Raw genomic sequence first — 17765 nt, forward strand, 5'->3', positions numbered from 1 at the left:
GTTATGCTTCTCTTTGCTTGAGGCAGCACTATACTGAACTTTATGGATTGGTTTTTAAAATAAGAAGCATTCGAGAATTGTACTTCATAGAAACATAATGTACTGTCTCAGAGTGCACCCAAAATCAACACTTGCAAATTAAAACAGCCTATTTAAATCATCAAGGTCACCTCCTTCATTGAATTAGTGAGAAAGTGACATGTCCACCATTAACCAAGAATCAACAAAGAGACAATTCCAACCAATCTTCTTCAGCCTCCTCAATTAAACGAATTTCACCACACCACCAGTTTAATCAGAACATTTTCAAAAACCTTTTACTCAGTGAGACCCTTTTTACTGTATGTAATCACTATCGACATTGAACATACTGGCAATTACTGTTTCAGCCTAGAAATTGCATTACATGAATGAAGAGGGGGTGGCTGCCTCACAGTAAGGGGACCTGGGTTTGCTTCCCGGGTTCTCCCTGCGTGGAGTTTGTATGTTCTCCCTGTGTCTGCGTGGGTTTCCTCCGGGTGCTCCGGTTTCCTCCCACAGTCCAAAGACATGCAGGTTAGGTGCATTGACAATCCTAAATTGTCCCTACTGTGTGCTTGGTGTGTGGGTGTGGGTGTGTGTGTGCCCTGCAGTGGGCTGGCATCCTGCCCGGGGTTTGTTACTGCCTTGCACCATGTGCTGGCTGAGATTGGCTCCAGCAGACCCCTGTGACCCTGTGTTAGGATATAGCAGGTTGGAAAATGACTGACTGAATGAAGAGTGCCATAGCGTGTGTGAGGACTAACTGTTTTGAATGTATTTCAAACTGCTGCATCATCTTTAAAAACTGTATACTGGTTCTTTAAAACATAGCATATTGAAAGTATTCTATGCCAGAGTCCATGTCTTCAGGGTCTGATTGACCACAGTTCAACCTATGACACATCATCATCAAGTTGCACATCGATTTTCTAACCCACTTAATTTAAACTCAGAGTAATGGGTAGCTGACGCCTAAGCCAGAAGCACCAGAAGCACTGGACAGAAGGCAGCAAATAGCCCTGGAAAGACAGAAACTCTTATATTTCTACCTGTCTTCTCCTATAATTCTTTCTTTCATTCATTAATTATTTTTATCAGCAAAATTTAAATTATTTAATCCAGAGAGCTGAATCTTTTTCTGGCAGGATCAGTCACAATGCAGGAAGAAATCCTGAATAAAACACTAGTCTTATCATAGTGCACACGATTATGCATAAACCCACATTCACTCATAGGGAGCCAGGTGATCTTAACGGGATTTAGATTGATGTGCAACGCCCCTCCCCCACAACCCTATATATGAATTCGTATTTAGTTAAGCAAAATTAAAACTTGGTTTTTCTAACAACTGTGCATGCATTTGCGAAAAATGTATTGAAAATATTAAAATTAAACGGCAAAATATAACATAAAAACGTCTGTGACACTACGTTTACTTGTAAAGCACATACATGTACCTGTGAAGGGAGAACAGCTAGTACTGCCCGTAATATATTAGTTTGGAAATTCCATTTACAAGTACACGGGATATTGTTTAAGGATTACCGGTAATCGGCTAGGTTTAGTCAGGCTGACAATGTTATCTTTTTATAGAACCCTTTCCATTGTGCAACTTATAGCGATCGCGCCTTATTGTGCTACTTCGCAGACAGGACAGATTGTTCACCTCTCCCCAGACTTGATGCACACCCCCAAAATCGATCCGGCAAACACGTGACGCGATCGGCACCCTGTAGCGCCGCTTCTCGCAGTGTAATAGGTCAATGTTTGCGGAATCGTTGTACTGCTGCAGGTTCTCTTGTACTACGCGAATTCTAAGTGTATCAGGAAACAAATATTGGTTTTCCACAGACGGAATTTGACACATTTGCATTGTGCTCCGGGAGCTGTCACTTTCAGAACAAACAGGTCGCATTTCGCTGCGTAACAGTCAGACGGCCGGGAATATAAAGGGCAAATGGGAGAGGGGACTTAAGGATAAAGAGGGAAACAATTCAGGCCGGATCAATGGGCGCTTTGACCGAAAGCTGTTCTTCGCTGTGACCCGCACATGATCGGCCATGCTTGCTGCACAAATTGAACTCTTGGATGTTTCCATGGCTACAGAAAAGCCAATGAGCTGTCTGCAGCACTATTGAAAGGACCAGCCATTTTGCTTATGGGAGCGCAGAATGGCATTATGCCGTGCTACATACTGGAATAAAACAAACCGTTCGCTTGCAAGAGAAGAAAAGGAGCATTTTTGCGTGGGATTACAGCGGTGAAGATATGTCTTTGGACTTAATGACTGCGATTGGCATTAGAAACGGTAATGTCCTGCTGTAGATCTCCTATCGGCAGACTTGTCAAGAGTGGGGGGCTTTGCAGCAATGTTACCTCTTCAGATTAGGAGCTCGCCGTAAAAGACAGCAAGTCACCCAAAGAGTAGGGTGTCAGCCGGCACTGGTATCATTCCTTCTAGACAATCTTAACTGAAAGGTGTTTTAACAGCACGGTGAGCACCTGAACAGTACGCCATTGGTTCACTGAGCACCCCTCACAGTGCGTGCTCTCACTCCGGTGGGCATCTCCAGAGGTGGGCGCTCCTGTGTTTCTGGACACCTACATTACCGCGTTGTTTTACCTGAGGGCATCGGCGGCCTCGTGCCAGGTAAGCGGATTTAAATCAGCCTGTTCAGATTACTGATGTAATGGCAAAATACTCCGGGATCACAATAAATGGAAGCTCGGGCAGGTGCAATCATATAAGATCACTTTGCATAAAGTTCATTTGAAGAGCCTACAAAATTAGACCACCGATAAGGACAACTTTATGGTAGTCTAAGATGGATTGTTTATTTAAACAGTAACATTTGGAAGCAGGGCAGGTGCTAATCGCGTGCAGAGAGGCTTTGTCTCCTCTTAAGAAATAGCTGTTAAGTTTGCTTAGTGTAAATTCCATGCTAAAGACTACCGCTTGGAAATAACTCCACAACGTCCACAAAAGAATTAAGTCGTTCACGTCCGCAAAACATTTTCTTAGGAGGTAAATGTGTTCGCAGGTGCACCTTGTCGGCTCCACGAGGAGCTGGCTTTATGAGAAACGTTCGAATTTTCTTTTTTCATCGTGTTAACCAGATAATATTCTGACATACGCTAAGTAAGACTTCCGACGCCCTTTGATCTTCTTTGAGCGCCTTCTCTGCTTCACAATAATTCATTGAAAGCGATTACCAAACTAGAGGTGTAGGCGGCGGGCAGGTGAATAGTACGGACAGAAATTAAGCCCGCGCTTTCATTCTTACTCGCTGAAGCAAGCTCAACAAAAATCACATCATAGAGCACATGTAAATGGACACCTTTAAGGTGGATCGCAAGATCGTACAGAGCAGACTTTTTTCGTCCTTTATGAGCACAGCACAACAATGAAAAAGCTTCACAGAGTACTGCTAAACACAATATCGTCAGACTGCATTTCTATATTGTAACTCAAGTGATTAAAAGTATTGATAAGAGCTAAGGCGGTAGCTAATAAGTGGAGTGACTGTGTCCTGCTGACTAATGCACAACACTCGCTCTAGTGGACTGCGTCCTTGTGCGGATTTTACAAGCCACCCCTCGCTTTATTGCAACTACATAAGGCAGGCCGTTTTGTTTGTCCTAACCCTGATCACAGTGCCATTATTTATTTATTCTCAAAGTAAGTAGGACAAAGTGAGCCGTGCTTAATTTGTCCTTTTTAATCTATGTGCGATACAACGCCTATGACAGGACCCAATGCTGCGGATTAACTAACTGTGTGCTGATCGCTTTCAGCAGTCAGCCAAAGTCAAGGTCAATATTTGCCTTAAAGTGTGCCCTTACATTTTTCACTTCTATTTTCCTTTTTAGTAAAGTGAGTGACGATTTAAAAATACATTTTTATATTTATATGCACTGTAAGGCAGTGAGGCCCTGATGCCATGTGGCTAGTCAGCTGTTGCCCAGTGAAGAGAAAGCAGAGCGGGGGTGGGGTGTCAACAACTCCCATTCAAAAGGCAAAGAATTGTAGAAATAACAACGGCAGTAACAAAAAGTGAATATAATCAAGCAAAAATGTAAACATATTTTTATAATTGTTCTATATTTTTGCTCGTGGGTGTTATATAGTGTTTTATTCAAGTCAGTTTAACACCCTGCTTACTACAATGCTATGTTAAGCTGCTTTACAAGTCATTGTTTTAACATTTACAGGTACGTACAGACTGTCGCAGCCCAAATTCCCATATAGGGTTCGCTCCTCTTTGTACTCATTCCTACTTGGGTAGACTTGATGTATTCAATTAAGTGAGGTGAAGATTTTTTTTTTTCTTAAAGACCTGCAAAATAAATTAAACGATTTCCTGAGGACCACAAAGTGGTCAGTGCAGGACTCTATAACCATTAGGCTGCTCGGTTTGTTTTCCAGACCATGTAGCTATCAAATAAAATAACAGGATTTTGACTTGTCAGTGTCACACCCACCGAGTTTCATTTTTGGCCACTTGTGAGACACTAAAAATTCATAACTGTTTGGTAAGCAGGAAATTGCTTTTTTAAAAATCTACATGATAGTAGTAGTAATGTTTGTATAAAGATAAACGTTTTATTTTGTTCTGTATTGCCATCTCCCTGTAAATACCTAGATTAAAGTGGAGTTAATCAGTGCGACTGTAATTTAGAGAATCCAACAATTTATTGCTAATTTTTGTTAATATCTTAGCAAATGTTTTGTCTATTTAGCGATCTTATAGAATGGTTTTGTTGACTGATGTTTGTGTTCTTCTGTATACTGTGGGTAGGCTACATAACATGTCTGAGTCCTGCTTAAAGTGCAAGAAATTATTAACAGTGTCTATCATTTAGAAAATAATAATGCTGTTGATATCTATTGACTTGAATATCCGTATCTTTAAATATTGTGGACAGAACCAGAATATTATGAAAATTGTTCACTGAATTTGACAAAACATACAGACTACAAAATTAATTAAATATTTCAGGTCCTTCTGTCACTCTCAAACATATTATTAGAAAAGGTTATTGTCAGATAACATACATTGCAGGTATTGGGTGATTTTTTAATATTTTGCCATCTTCATGGTTTAGCTTTGGATTACATTTCATTTTATGGTTCTTTACTGGGTTGTGTGGTTCCTTGTAGAACCATCTCTTGACAAAGCACCATTTCATTCTAGGAAGGGTTCTTTGCATATGTTGTTGGTTCTTTGTGCTTTGAAAAACTTCCAAACATAAAAAAAAACAAAACAAAACACTGAAATCTTTAATGTGTGGTAGGATACCTAGCAGGATACTAACAGATTAAGAAAACCTGGAGTTAGCCTTTGTTATTGTACGCAACAAGAGTCCTTTTAAAATCAGGAACCCTGAAAAATCTGTTACCATCTGTTCATGGCTATTTACTGTTCAAAGCCTGTTACGGATCTAAATAAATAAAGGTTCTTTGTGAAACCTTCATGTAGATGGGTCTTTTGAAAATGGTTTCTCTGAAGTGCACCTATATTTTTAAAAGTGTACTTCTTTTGTAACAGTGTGCATTTCCAAAGAGTACTCTGGTTCTACTCTCATATCTCAAAGATATGCATGTTAGGTTAATTGGTGACTCCAGACATTGGCATCACTAAGCGGGTGCAGACCACACTGGGTGACACCATCAGAGGTGTTGACAACCAAATGACAATTTATACAAAATTTTTAAAGTGTTTCAGGCTAAAATCACTAAGGGTGGCACCCCCCTACTTAATGAGTGTCTGTGTACCATTAATATTGAGAATTGCCGCTCTGCATTAAACGGTATGGTCAACTCTCTGTTAAGAAGCTCTACTTATCAAATCACCAAGGGGCCTGTGGGTGTCATAATCCAGCCCTGGTTACTGCTTATGGTGACACCAAACTTAGTGACACCATATACTCCAGACCAGCCTAGTGTGAATGAGTGTGGGCATTTGTGCGAGTCCAAGTTTGTTTTCTAGATTGTGCCCAGTGCTGTCCACTGAGAGTATAAAACTGGATAAAGTGGATCTGGAAAATAGGGGACTATATTTGTAGGCTCTTATGCAGGTGCACTTGCTTATTAACACAAGTAGCCTACACCTCCAAACCACCATTTGTGTACTTGCAATTCAGTATATACAGCAGCCAGACTTGATCGAACAGTTTAGTTGATGGTTGACTAAGCATTAGAATGGGTAAGACACATGATCTAAGTGACTTTGGCCATGGCATGGTTGTTAGTGCCAGATACAGTAGGTCCAGCATTTCACACACATGCACCCTCCTATGATTTATATGCACTACAGTTTTTTTAATAGTTTTCAGATAATATTGTATCAACAAAACCAAAAGAAAATCTAGTGAATGGGAGTTCTATGGGTGAAAAACGAATGGGAGTTCTATGGGTGAAAAACACCTTGCTAATGAAAGAAGCCTTAGGCGAATAGCCAGAATTACTCAAAAGGAAGGACAAATGTGAATGCAGAATCTGTTGGACGCAGGGTTTTAGATGAAGATTGAAGATTGGAAAAAGATGCCTTGTAGCAACAAATCTTGATGTCTACTGTGATATGCAGATGGTACAGTCTGAATTCGGTATGCTGATCATGAATCCATGGATCCATCCCAGCTGTGTGTCAGTGACAGAGACTGGTGGTCTTGGTTTAATGGTGTTGGGAATACTCTGAATACCACAGTACTGTATGCCAAAGTATAATTCTGACCATGTGGCACAGTCTAGCTTTTATGACAATGGTCTTTTCTTTTTGAAATCGATTTTTTTTCAACAAAATAGTGTACTGTGTCAAAAATCATGCACCATTTCAAGCCGATTCTATGGACATTATGGCAATTTCAGTTTACTCATATGGCCTATATAGTGTCTTGATTTCAGTGCAATGGAACACATTGGGATCAGTTAGAACAAGAATGTGAGGAAGATAAATCTACAAGAACTGTGAGCACCAGCATAGACCACGATCCCCAAAGAATGTCTCGAGCACTGTGCTGAATGTATGCTTTAAATAGTGAAGTTTTTCTGGACACAAAAAAGGGTCTTTCCCAGCAGTGAATGGATATACTTAATAAAGTGGTTGTTAGTATATACTAAAAAAACAATACTGAGTTGTTGTTAATGTATATTAAAAAATATATGTGTATGTATATGGCCAGGGCAATGGTAGTGCTGTAATTAGTGCTACTGCCTCACAGCTCTAGTAACCACTATTTGTTAAGTTAATTAACAGCTCTGTATTGGCTGGTATGAGCAAGTGTGGTTCTGAGTGCGTTTCACAAATTATGTTATGGATTTTTCATAAGTGGTCAACTCAGTGCTGAGCATTTTTGCCTCATATGGTCCAGTGAATCAGTTTCCCTTTCTCATCCTGTCAACATCTCTGAGCAGACTAATCACTCTTAAAAATAATGGTTCTTTAAAGGCACTATATGATTCTTTACTATGTTGTGTGGTTTCTCGTAGAGCTATTGCTTGAAAAGCTTTGAAAAACTTCCTAATATGTAGAAAAAACCCAAACTCTTTAATGTTTGGAAGGCAACCTAACAGGACACCAACATATTAAGAAAATCTGGACTTAGCCTCTGTTATTATATACAGCAGGAACCCTTTTAAAATCACAACCCATTGATATTTCACAGTTCTATTACCATCTAATTATGATTATTCACTGTACTAAGCCTGGTACAAAACTAAATAAGTAAAGGTTCTTTCTGGAGCCCTCATGTGGATGGGTCTTTTGGGATCCAAAAATGGTTCCCCTATGACATCGCTCTGTAGAACCACACTGGCATCTTTATTTTTAAGGGGGTACCTGATTTTACTTGTTTCTGCACGGGGTTTTTTTATTTTTCTCTATATTCTCTTTTTATTCTCACATCTGTAGGATGTGCATTTACTCTGAATTGGTCTGGTATGAGGGAGTGCACCTTGTGGTGGACTGTCTGCCCATCCAGTGTGTGTTTCTACCTTGTTTCTGATGTTTTCTGATGCACTTAGTTAAAAAAACACTGGTCCTTACATTTGGATTTTCCAGTTTGTGGATTACTTTTTTAATTGAAATATTTGTCAATTTAATGTTAGTAGTGTTCTCAAAGAGAAGCAAATGGCAAATGGTACAGCCTAAACATGGTAGACAAGCTAAGGAATCATCTTTAGGCTTTTTCCAGATTTAATTTTTCTGTTCTTTTTATATTCTATTTTCTCAGCTTAATAATGTCCCATGGTTATTAAAAATAGTTTTTTTTTTTCTGAGTGCACCTTTTACTGTTGAGGGTTGTGTTTTGCTCAGGTCTATCCAGAGGCAATGCTTAAAAAGGTACTAACTAGCCCCAGTAAGGGATAGCAAGCATTCAGTCAAAGAACATACTCTGTAAGATGGGCATGGATGTACTTTAATATGATGCCTGCTACGTTACTTTGGACAGGCTGCTATGTAGCTTAGGGGCTCTTTTTTATATCTTTGTTTTATACCTCATGAAGTCATGACAGCTAAGCCAAATTTGTGCATTTCAAGAAAAATCGATCATTCAGTAATCTCACCACTGCACTCCTTTCTTACACAGACTCAGTGTACATTGATTTATTGACCATAAGTAAGTAGAATTTACTACATCCTTTCATTTCTAAATTTAAATTTAATTTAATTTATTGTTTTGCAAAGGCTGTAGACATTATACAGCAATACAAAACTATAGTGAACTCCATCCATCCATCCATCCATTTTCCAACCCGCTGAATCCGAACACAGGGTCACGGGAGTCTGCTGGAGCCAATCCCAGCCAACACAGGGCACAAGGCAGGAACCAATCCCGGGCAGGGTGCCAACCCACCGCAGGACACACACAAACACACCCACACACCAAGCACACACTAGGGCCAATTTAGAATCGCCAATCCACCTAACCAGCATGTCTTTGGACTGTGGGAGGAAACCGGAGTACCCGGAGGAAACCCACGCAGACAACATGCAAACTCCACACAGGGAGGACCCGGGAAGCGAACCCAGATCCCCAGGTCTCCCAACTGCGAGGCAGCAGCGCTACCCACTGCGTCACCGTGCCGCCCTATAGTGAACTCTTTACAGACAATCAGTGTATGAAGTACATGCCATCAAAGTATGCCTTTCTCTTTGCATTGCTCCTATTTCTTTTATTACAAATTTTTGTAAGATGACAAAAATTAATCTGTACAATTGCAATTGGGTGTTAGTTTTAGACAAGTTGCGTGTTTTGCATGAAAAATGGAATTTTATCATTGAAGTTTTAGATAAAAATAAAAAAAATGACTGTTGTATGAAAATCTCACGGTGACCCCTCTTACCTTGAATGGTGACAAAAAATACTGATTTTATTAAAAGCAAGTAACATTCCATCTAATCAAGTCAAACTTAACAAGACTAAATTAAATTCAACCCCCACCCATAAGAAAGGAAGGCCAATAGACAGAGTAAAACCTGAAGAGTAGAAAAGAGGAAAAAGAATCCTTTTCCCCAGTATACATGCTTATTCTAAAATGTTATTGATCAGGTCCTGCCAAGTTTAAAAAAGTTTTGAACAGATCCTTTAAGTGAGAATTTGATTTTTCCTAATTTGAAATAGTATATAACATCAGTTACGTACTGACTTAATAGAGGTGGGCTAGGAGTCTTCCAGTTAAGCAAGAGCAAAACATGTGCCAAAAAATACTAAGAAACACAGAAGAGATTTAGAAAATAGGAGCAGTGAAATATGTACTATACTTTGAAAAATAAAACCCGGCAGACTCAGTGGACTTGCCTGTTAGAAATAGATGAACAAATCAGTGCTATATTGCAATATTTTGGTAGCAAAATGTCCTGGATACACTGAGGATCATTATCTGGATTTATGTTTTTTTTGTATTTTTTCACACTTCATTTAGGTAAGAGAATCACTGATATGGTGGTTACATTTGTGGTGTGGTGTCAGTTGGAATGAAAAAAATACTGCATTGTATTAATTTGTGCATAACAAAATGCTGTGTAGTAGATGGCATACCACAAACATTAGCACTGCTGTAGAAAGTCTTATACCAAATGGCCTTTCCATGTTTAAGTGGAGCAACTGGATTTATTTTAGTTTCTTGCTGGTACAGCCTCCCCAAATTCAGCTGATAAATTATAGTGAAAATCATAGTGACTAAAAAGTAGCTCAATAACTGTCATAGTTAGAGAAATGAGTTTTTATTTTTATGTGCTCTTTAAAGGCTATGGTTAATAATTTTTTAAAATTCATTTTCTTTAAAAGCTTGTGCATATAGACAGTAGGAGCTTTACTGCACTCTAATTACTGGTCATTTATTACAGGCTACAGGCAGTAAAGCAGATTCATTAACATTTGCTGCAAAACCAGAACATGATGGCTTCTTGTCCAAGAAAAATGCAGTGAAATCACTTAGCAGAAGTGGGTGTTTATTGCTACTGAATTCTAGACCCTTTTGTGTACAGTATTAAAACAGTTATGTACGGGTTAGTATGTTTGGTGGTGTTTTGTGGTTAGTAACATTGACTGTTACATAGATTCAGGAGATTCACTTGTAACCCCTCCCTGTCACTTTTTGCGAGTGAAATTTGCCGATTGTCCCTTGTTTTGTTTTGTCCAAGTTGTCTGGTTTCCTGCTATAATACCCCAAGACCCCTTCCCTAAGTGGACTATTGCCTTGTTTAATGTTGGCATCTACCTTACACCAATTGTTGCAGCAATAGTCTCCTATTAACTCTAAAATTCGATTAAGATGGTAGAGTAAATCAAAGAATGGATGGAAATTAAAAGCATGGACAATGCTGTTTTAAAGAGAAACAAAGAACATAAAAAGTATCATTCTTAAATTAATCCACTTCTGGGTTAGAGTGGGCCAGAGCAGTGTTGGACACAAGGCAGAAGATAATCCTGCAGGTCAACCACATTTACTTTGGGGCAATTTTAGAAATGACAGTTAACCCAACATGCATTTCTTTGGGGGGTGTGATATGAAAACTAGAGTATGCAGAGAAAAAATAAGGGGAATAGAAATTCAACACCAGCAGTATCTCAGGCTTAGGATTCAAACTCAGGATGCTGGGTCTATGAGGTAGCAGCACTAACCACTTTGCAGCCACAGTTTTACCCTAATGACTGGCAGAAATGCATATAAATGGGGAAAAAAAGAATTTAAAATAACAAGTGAAATCTAGTTTTTTTTATTTCTGCAACTGATGTTAACAATTTTAATAATACAAAAACTGATTTCACTGTGTGTTACTTTACAGTTTGGGTTTATTCAAAACAGTTACCCACATTTACTCTGGTGAATACAGGAAAATTAGCTATCAACAGAGTAACAACAGTCAGTTACATGTATACTACAATGTTACAGGAAACATATATTTACATTCTGTCATGAATAATGGAAGGAAAATTGTTTATTTAAATGAAATTTTGTATTTGTAACCAGTAGTACTAGGGTGTTGTACTGTGTTAGCCATTATGAATGTAGTGAAAAGTTAAGCAAAATGGCACCTTTTATTGGCTAACTAAAAAGATTACAATATGCAAGCTTTCGAGGCAACTCAGGCCCCTTCTTCAGGCAGCGGAGTGAGTCAATCGCCAGTTGACCTGTACAGATACGGCTATCAAGAGTAACTAGTTCTGGGAAATCAACCAAGAATGGATTGCTCATCTGTCTCATAGCTTCACAGAGGTCTTGTCACCTGTGTATGGAAAGTCTTCTGAACTGAGAAACCCTGTTCATGGTGTAGCAAGTTCTTACTGTTGTCAGAATCATCATCATGGAGGTATTCTTCCTCAAATTCCTTCTGCAGTCTCGCAAATTCTGGTCCTGAAATCATCCATCGTCTGAAGGCATTTGGATTTTCTGTGATTCCCACTGCACCACCTGAACCCTTCACAATCATATTCATCTGCTTGTGTGCCTGGTCAAATGGAATGACAGAGAATTTGTTACATGCCTTTGACAAAACCCAGTGTGACTTGTTCTGAAACTCATCTTTGACTGAGTCAGGCAAGGATTTCATGTCCCTGATCTTGCATAATTTACATGGTCCAACGCAAATAACAGAGGGGTTAGTTCTTCCAAAACTTCAACATACAATGGAAAATTTCTTTCTCTGTGACCCCTGATGAAAATTAGAATTAGGGTTTCATATTTCGTGATCATGTCCCAGAACATGAAAGTTGGACTTTTTGACAGCATGTCAATTCTCCAAGCCTCTGCTGCTTCATCATTTTTTGGGCCTGTACTAAGCATGAAAGCCTCCTTTTGAAGATTCTGCAGGGCAAGCACAGTGACTTGATGAGTATGCCTAGTTCGAGTTAGGTGGGCAGCCTTCAGAAACGAGTCAGACATGCCAGATGATACTACTTCAGTTGTGGTGAGTGCGGTTGTCCAGCCCGAGCCTTCAAGGAGATATCCCAAGGTATTCCACAGAGCCATTTCAGTATGCAAGCCTCCAAGCATAACCACATGCACTTTCTCACAATGAGTGTCAGGCCATTTCCACTGTACCAATTTGGCAAGGGCAAAAAGAGGCTGATCAAATGTTGTGTTTGCGACATTTCATGACTATTAATTCATTTTGTGTTTTATACTGTTTATTGTACAATCCCATCAGGGCTCCTAGGCTAAAATAACTCTATTGAACTTAAGGAAGAACTGTCCCAAATTTGATGCTTTTATCCGCCCTGTAATGGTACCCTTTAATCCGGTCACTAAGCCACCACACTAGAAAGCAAACAGACAGCCAACCCAAAACACAAAACAACAAGACTTTTTTTTTCTCTGTAGAACTTGCCTCTTTTTAAATCTTGCGTTATCCTCCTTGTCCCCAGCAGCCCCTGCACCCTCAGCAGACGACCAATCAGAGCCACTGCAGGGACTGCTGGGAGTTGAAGTTTCTTTACCCAGTAGGCCCTCTACAAAGTTATTAAGCATTTACAACAAAGGCTCCAAAGCTTTAGTTACTACACCATCAGTATGATGTATAATTTGGGAAGTATGGGATAAGTCACATCAGCATAAAGGGAACAGTTACAGAAACCATACAATGTTAACGCATTTTTTATACAAAATCAAGACATTGGCCTTTTGCATATACAGTAAACTTCTGTGAAATCTAAAACAGTGAAACCACATGAAATTTTTAAGTGCTTAGTGCTGGGCTGTCAGCAAATGTATAAGCAATAAAATGCCATCCTTGATACTACATGGTAAGACTGAAAATGAATGATTCTTGTTTGCGTCCTGATCAATGTAAGGCATCAGTATTTATTTATTACAGAAAATATTTTATGTAAGGTAAATTATTGTTATTACAAACCTGTCTTTTTATTTCTGGAAAATTAAGTGTTTCATTACACTAATAGATTATTGCTTAATTCTCAAAAAAAAAGTCACATTGACAGAATGATTATTTTTCAGGGCTGAACCATTTTATTGAATTCTTGACTAGAATGTCCTTTGGACAGATGAGACAAAACTTTAGCTTTTTAGAAAATCACATTCACTCTGTCCACAGCTTAAAAAATGGAGCTTTCAAAGAAAGTGCTCTAAGTTTAGAGGAGACTGCAATGTTTTACAATATAATAGATTCATTAATTTCTTTGCTTGTGTAATGAAGCAGTGGTTGATGTAGGAGGTATTCTTTTATATCCTGAAAGGAATTAAGAATTATTGAAAAGCTTTGCTACATCTAGAATGTCATACTTTGTTCTGAAATACTACAATCATATGAAAATTACTGCAGAAATACAGTACCTAGCAATATTATAATGCAATGTATCACAACTAGTAGCTCCATCTATAATCTCATAACTGAATGAAAAATGGTGTTATCTACATCAATCACATTTCATAGTTCAGCACAAGAAAATTGCAGACAAGGACATGACATTTCAACAATATTCAATAACAGAATTTCTTGTGAAAAGAAAAAAAATCCCTGCTGATGACATTCACATATGACTTGGGAAATGTTTGAATGGATGATAGCAATGTCAGTGCTGGGTAAACAATTTTAATTACCAGAACTCAGATACCATCAATCAGAGTAGTAGGCTTGTAGTAGTAGCTGCTGCTCTAAACAACAAAAACAGCCGAAAAAAAATCAGCCTGTCAGAAATAATAACACAAAAAAACAAAAAATTTTCCATTGAGATTGGAAACAAGATGGAACGTGGAAGTACTAGTTTCAGTACTACACATTTCAGTGTTGTTGGGTATCTTTGATAATTCAAATAACTTCATTAATCTTAGCACAACTTACGTTTGTTATCTATTTAAAGTGCATTTTTATAAAGAACATGTAACTGTTATTACAGAATTTGGATTTGTGAATGTCTGTTTTTTAAGTCTCAAGCAAGACAGCAAAAATGAGTATTGAAAAAGGTGCAAACCTCTTAGGGTAGGGATGCTGATGGGGAAATACAAATTACAGAGTAATTAAAGCCATTATTAAGCCCCATGTTTTTAAGCATAAATCAGAGGTATGTTTAGTTCAAATTATCAGGTACCTCCTCTGTGTCCAATATTGGAAGTAAATATGAGCTTCTGGATGCAGTAGCATTATGTTGTCTGATAAATGCATTTGAATGAAGCTCATTTGATCAGAATGAAAAAGTTGTCTGATTTGTCTGGAATAGTAGAAGTTTGAACTGAACTTTCCAATCACATGGTTGAACTATTTAATCTGTCATAATTTACGGAGTCATTGGATATGGCAAGAAAATTGATTATTTGAGCTAACCAAATAAATTGTCCTGAATTCAAATCTACATTTTTATTTTTCTGTCTTGTCCAGTTCACTCTCAGCCTGCATTAAGATTTATAAATACAGCTCTTTAGCTGCTAGACGACATATTGTACAGGTGTGACCCAGATGGTGCTGGTGCCTTCATCAGTTCAGTATCCACATCTGAGTTACTACCGTAGTACATGGTAATTAGGTTATTTCATCCTTAATTTATCGAAGATGTTTTCTCTTTTAACACTGCATTATGCAGTCACATTGTTTTTCGGTAAAAATTATATCAAGTGAAGCATAATAGCACACTGGGTAGCACTACTGTCTCACTTATCCAGTGAATTCAATGCCCGGTCATTGTCATTGAGTCTCCACACTCTCCCTCGGCCAATATAGGTTCTCCTCTGAGTAATCTGGTTTTCCTCCCCCATTCTCAAAGACATGCATGTCTGGTTTATTATCAGTTCCATGTTGGCCCAATGTGAGGCTTGTATGCCTGGCACCACCACAACCACTAGAAGACCCTGAATTAAATGCAGTAGGTTTAAGACTGTTATTTTATTAAAATTTATTCTGCAAAATAGAGACACCTCTGCCAAAGGGCGGAGAATGATTATGGGCTAGGAAATTAAGCGATATTTAGGGTATAATATGTATGAGTAGCAATAACAAGTCTTATTGAGATTTTGCATGGCATATGGCTCATTAATGAATTCATAAAAAATGGAACTCCCATACAGTTTTTGGTTAAACCTGTGGTAATTAATACAATTCACATGCTAATGAGCACCCTTGGAAAGACTGTGTGACCGTGCTCTAATTATTGTTGAAGTATCAGAGGCTTGGTGGTTAACACTTCATTTCGAAGGGATGGCTTAGAACCAAAAGTAGATGCATATATTTCCTCACCATATTAAAATGTGTAATGAAGACACACATCAAGGTTAGGAGGGCTTTGAAAGTATTTTAAAATTGATAAGGAGCCTAACTGACTAGATAGCAAGGTACAGTACAATATGCTTTCAGTTCTTAAGCTCATATAAAAGTCAGCAGTTACTCATGGGACATGTGTATCTGCATATTGTTAATGTGTCAACAAATGTGCCTTGATGTTTAAACGTGTCACTCATGAAATGAGAAGCCGTTTTTTTCTCAAATTGAAATTGATTAAAACTGACACATAACTGTGGGACACAAAGCAGACTAATTTCATAATATTACATTTTTAACAAGGCAATTAAAAGTATGTATATATAATGCTTGTGTGATAAGGAAGAGGTTACACATAAAAACTGCTAGTAATTTTTTTTTTTTTTTAAGCAACTTCAAACCCTCTTGCAGTGCCAGGGTTGGTCCATCTTTGGCTACAGAGACATCAGGCTAGATTGTCCTGTAGAGACTTCTGGTGACCCTGTGCCATTCATGCCTTAAATAGCAGGGGTCTCACTTTCAGCTTTGGGATGCCATATTAAAATGGCTCATGAGCTCATTCCATTCAGGTGAGGAACATATGCATCGTCCCTTGTCACTCCTTACCTTTAAAAGGGCAACTTGGTTGTATTTATTCTTACCATTGACAATATGCTAGCATCTATTTGACCAACTATCAACCCTGAGTGGATTATCTTTCCGGATCTCTCTACAGAGAGGGTCAAGACCTACCGTCTTATGATCTGAGAGAACATTACACATTTCTACATAGGCCTTAACTCCTAGATTGTTACAGCTGCCTCTTGCCCTTCCAAGGCACAATTTTTTGCAGTCCACTCACAGGTCTACTCATATTACACTTGTATGTACAAGATGTATATTTTTGCAAGTGAGTAGTCTGTGGGAGTTCTATCATGAGCTACCCTGTGCCCTTTGCCACCTTATTGGTGCCCATGCCCGCCACATTCTTTCATTGCCTGCTTACCATATGCTTTTAAACATACAGTAAAGACTGTAAAACATCTATATAATTAAACATCCATATGCTCTTTATCAAATCTTTGCCAAAGTTACAATTTCGGAAAAACATACATGTACAACAAGCAACATGTGGCATTATGGGAAGATATAAGCTACTGTAAGGTGCATATTTAAATCTTAGGTTAATTCTTACAAATCATAGGACATAGTTACTTTCAGAACTGTAAAAAATATCTTAATGCCCATGTATGGTGATGCAGAGGATAGATCATTTAACAGGTGTGATCTTATACAGTGCTTTAATTTTGCATACACTTTACTTATATCATGAGTATAGGTAGGAATAGTTACGATAGCCTTATAGTTAAAGGCGGAGACCATAAAATATTAACAGCAGGATCTCCAGTTTTGACTGTAAGGTACTACTGGATTAAGAAGCTTTGTGTGAAATTCACTCCATGAGGTAATGGAGAATAATTTTAGTATGGCCTCAGAGAGGTTGTGCCAAACAGCGTACAATGGCTATGTGAAAGGTGCTCAAGGCCGACCTTACCAAGGGCACAAAAACACTGAGAGAAACTGAGAACAGAGTGAGTGTGAACTTAATGCTTGGAGTAACATGTGGATCTAGTGGTCACACCATCCTCAGAGGAATACGTCTTATGTGTTATCACAATGGTGGTTAGAAAGTTTGCAATTTAATCTGAATTAACATAAAATTGGAGCAATTTTTAGGAAATTTGACATTTCTTTTCACTGCTATGCTGATGATACTCAGGATTATATTCCTGTCTGCAACTCTACAACAAATCAACTCCACAACTGTCTGTCTGAATTAAGATCCTGAATGGCTAATAATTTTCTTGATCTAAATCAAAATAAAACGGAGGTGCTTATAGTGGGTCCATCAGCTAAAGCCCAAATTGGTCTTGGACTTCTCGGCTCTTTCTCTGTCTTTTCCAAACCTCAAGTCCGCAATCTTGGTGTTACCTTTGATAGTAACCTCTCTTTTGAGAAACAAGTAAATTCGGTAGTCAAGAGTTGCTTTTTCCA

General features: G+C 38.4%; 1 protein-coding gene across 20 annotated transcripts in view; it reads left to right on the forward strand.

The window, feature by feature from the left end:
* Nucleotides 1-1777: 1777 nt before the first annotated feature.
* Nucleotides 1778-17765, forward strand: part of LOC114651964 (sorbin and SH3 domain-containing protein 2-like) — a 439918-nt gene continuing 423930 nt past the window's right edge. For 3 of the 20 annotated variants that reach the window (XM_051928408.1, XM_051928414.1, XM_051928409.1), the window contains exon 1: nucleotides 1779-2671. The gene's annotated coding sequence lies outside the window, so the exon portion shown is untranslated. Of the gene's footprint in view, nucleotides 2672-17765 lie in introns of all 20 variants that reach the window. The other 17 variants (XM_051928413.1, XM_051928411.1, XM_051928412.1 and 14 more) reach the window with 12 other exon arrangements.

The sequence above is a fragment of the Erpetoichthys calabaricus genome, chromosome 5, assembly GCF_900747795.2.
Source record: "Erpetoichthys calabaricus chromosome 5, fErpCal1.3, whole genome shotgun sequence".
NCBI classification, from domain to species: domain Eukaryota; kingdom Metazoa; phylum Chordata; class Cladistia; order Polypteriformes; family Polypteridae; genus Erpetoichthys; species Erpetoichthys calabaricus.